Raw genomic sequence first — 3817 nt, 5'->3', positions numbered from 1 at the left:
CAACAGAGGTGAGGCAAAGAACCTCACCCCCCCCCTTTCCTCCACTGCCATTCCCTTTCTCTCTCCTGCTGCCCCAGGGGCCACACTTGGTCTTGCTCTGGCCTTATTTGTTGCTGCCGCCTCCACCAGAGTTTAAGAGATGTAAAAATTCTGGAATGCTGTCCAGGTGTTTGGGGACCATTGAGGGGAAATCACGAGTGAATGTGACTGGAGGAAGTGTCAGTACCAAGAGTGTCCTGGTTGTGAACTGCTTAAACTGTTTGTCCTGTCAGGCCACTTTTTCCCTTAAGAACTTCTTTTTGCTGCACGCCTGTGACCCCAGCAACTCTGGAGGCTGAGGCAGGAGGATTGTAAGTTCAAAGCCAGCCTCAATAATTGAGTGAGGCCCTAAGCAATTTAGCAAGACCATGTCTCAAAATAAAAAGGGCTGGGGATGTGGCTGAGTGGCTAAGCACCTCTGGGTTCAATCTCTCGTCCCAAAACAAAACGTAAGTTTCTCTCTTCCTTTGCAGTGGCCAGGCAGGAGGCTTCCTTGACTTGGTGATAGAGCTACGCTGCCATGGAGGTTTTTCCTATGTGCCTGTTGTGAGCTCTTGCCTGAGCATGGCCACTCACTCCCCTTCAGGTGTCTGTAGGGAAGATGGTCTGTCATTCTGAGCTGGAGGGCACACAGGGAGTTGCAGTCCCTCTGAGCTGTCGACTCTGGCCAGCTTGCCAGTGAGTCAGCATCTGCTCTGAGTGCTTCAGAATGTGTCATGGGCCCTGTCACCTTGGCTCTGCACCTGCTGTGGAGCCTCAGCAGCCCCCAGCCAGGTGACTTATTCCATGTCCTCCCTCTGCCAGGTGCTCCCAGAACCCTGGAACTGGTGTGCTCCTTGCTCTGTTTTTCTGGGCAGGGATCGTGTCTTTTCCAGTGCTCTGAATTGCATCGTGGGCCATGAAGGCCTGGTATGGCCTGGCCTTGCTGCCACCCGCTACTCCTCTATTCCAGCCACTCCAGGGCTTGGCATGCCACTCCTTCCCTGCCCAAGGATGTCCCTATATGCTGTTTGCTCTGTGACATTCTGTCTGGTGCAGTAGGCTGCACGGTGCACACCCCACAGAACCCTGGGAGCTCCTCCCCTGCTGCCCTGCCTCTGGCCGTGTCCCTTTCTGCCTGGTCTTTGGAGTCCTCCACCCCTAGCCCTGAGCTTGGGCCCAGGAGCTCTCCCACTGAGCTGAACCTTAGCCCAGGTGTGGTTTCTGGTGCTGACCCTCCCTGCCTGGCCACCTGACGCCAGCGCACTATATAGGATTTGTTTGGGTCTTTTGCTTAATGCCATTTCTCTGTCAAATCATGTTTTTTTTTTTTTTTTTTTAGGTTCTGTGCAGACAGATTGCATTTGGGAATTCTATTGCTGAAGTCCTGACCTTTTCGCTAGTAGCTCCATGGTGCTATTGAGACTGTTTAAGGTCTTGACATCTTTTCAACATGGCTCAAGTAAAAAAGGCTTGAGTGTACTTAGATTCGCATGTACATAAGGGGTCTTTTAAACTGACATCATTGAAACATTTGATCTTTCATCATAAGTTTCATGCATATGTGAATTATATAAGCATAGCCCAAATATATTATGAAATGCAAAAATAGGAAATATAAAAGGGTTAACAATGAGACATCTGGAAACATTTCTTTTTAGAAAAATTTTGTTTATTTTTTATTCTGATTTGTTATATGTGACAGCAGAATGCATTACAATTCATATTACACATAGAGCACAATTTTTCATATCTCTGGTTGTATACAAAGTATAGTCACACCATTCATGTCTTCATACGTGTACTTAGGGTAATGATGTCCATCTCATTCCACAGTCTTTTCTACCCCCCTGCTCCCTCCCTTTCCCTCCTGGCTTTGAACTTGTGATCCTCCTGTCTTAGCCTCCCCAGCTGCTGGGATTATAGGTGTGCCTCCCAGCTCCCGGCTTAGTTACATCTTCTGATACTAGTTGTTTTTTTTTTTTTTAAGAGAGAAAGAAAGAGACGGAATATATATATATTTTTTTGTAGATGGACACAACACAATGCCTTTATTTTTATGTGGTGCTGAGAATCGAACCCGGGTCCCACCCGTGCTAGGTGAGTGCTCTACTGCTGAGCCACAATCCCAGCCCCTGATACTAGTTTTTGATGCTTAAACCTGGTTGCTTCATCTGTCGGGGCTGTGGATGGTTGTCCCTCTCCTTTTCATGGGAGTGCTTGCTCTCGGTCCTTTGACCTGGACGGGGTTGCTGGCGTATTGTTAACCACAGAGCCTGGTGTAAGCATGCATGCTCGAAGGCTGACGGTCTGTTTTGAACATTATAGAATCTGCTGAAGGGTGCTTCAGCAGTTCTTGTCAAGTTCTTACCTGGTTGTCACCTGTTCCATTCTGTTAAGTGCTGTTGATATGAACTGGATCTTTAACTCAAATAGAGGAGTAGGTCTTTCAAATGGAAACCGTTACCTTCACTACCTTGGGGAAAGATAGACCCCTGATGTTTGGCAGGAAACCCTCTCTGCTCAGGGCAGCTTGCCGTGGCCCCAGCCTGGGCCTGGACTGGAACTGGGAGGGTGCCAAGCAGCTTCACAAGGGTGGGAAGATCTGGTAGTTGAGTGCTCCTGGGAACAGGGCATGTCCTTATTGAGTGAAGGAGACCTTGAGAAGAAGCGCCAGAGCCGATGTGTGGTTTGTGGTGAGCATGATTTTCCCTTCATCAACAAGATCATACGTGATCACGTGTTTTCCAGGCTTTGGTGAAGATCTGAGATGCTGTTTAAAACGTTCTTTTGTTTTTTGATGAAAGCACAGACCCTCCAAGTTAAGAAGCAGTTCTGGCCTTTATTTCTCCACTCTGATACATCTGTGCTACGGTTGATAGAAAGTAGTTCTCAACAGAACTTGGGGGACCTGGGGTGCAGCTAGGCCACCATCTGATGGGTTGCCGGGTTAGCGTCTCTGCCAGCAGGTCATTGGGGTCTGTGGGATGCTTATCAAAGCCTTGTGGGGCGACTGCACTGTCTGAGGAGGCCGGCTGTGCTTCTGTTGTGTGGCATGTCCATTGGCCGAGGGGTCCTCGGAATATCTTCAGAAATTGGAGTTTGAGGTTGGGGGAGAGCCTTGCAGTTTCTGGTGAAGCAGATCTGGTGACCTGTTCAGTGCCCCCTCCCCCCCATGCTTATGTGCTTTTTTGCCGCAGTCTGGCTGGGCACAAAATAACCCAGCCACCACACAGCCTTGTAGGTTCAGACAGCAACCTTTATTCCCGAACTCTCACCAGCACTCTACACACACTTCCCGGGAACACACGCCTCCACCGGCCTCTGCCCGCCAATTCTCTCAGAACCCTGCTAGAACTCAACTGGAACTCCAAAGTAGCGGGCGCCCAAGGCATCAGGATCCGCCCTAATCCCAGCAGTATCCGCCCTAATCCCAGAGCAGGGTCACCTTTCAACCATTCCCTCTAGCAAAATGCCAGGCATCATTCTGACTAAACTGTGGCTCTCAATATCTCCCCCCTTAAACAACAAGCATGTGGCTTAGGGACCGTGCCTGTCTTAGGTTGTCCAATACTACATATGGCCCTTACCCATCATCGGATGATCTGACCTCAAGGCGTCAGCCTCCTGTCTTAGGTTGGTACCATTGTACTTGGATCTTACCCGTCATTGGCTACTGGTCCAGCATACAGCCATACTTGTGGATAGGCCTTTGCACCAGTGGGGGGGTTGAGGTTCTTTGCCTCACCTCTGTTGGTCCCCAAATTTGGCCTTGGTGCCAGTGGGGGGGTGAGGTTCT

The sequence above is a fragment of the Marmota marmota genome, unplaced genomic scaffold (genome assembly GCF_001458135.2).
Source record: "Marmota marmota marmota unplaced genomic scaffold, marMar, whole genome shotgun sequence".
Lineage (NCBI taxonomy): Eukaryota > Metazoa > Chordata > Mammalia > Rodentia > Sciuridae > Marmota > Marmota marmota.
This window is presented reverse-complemented; position numbering follows the sequence as displayed.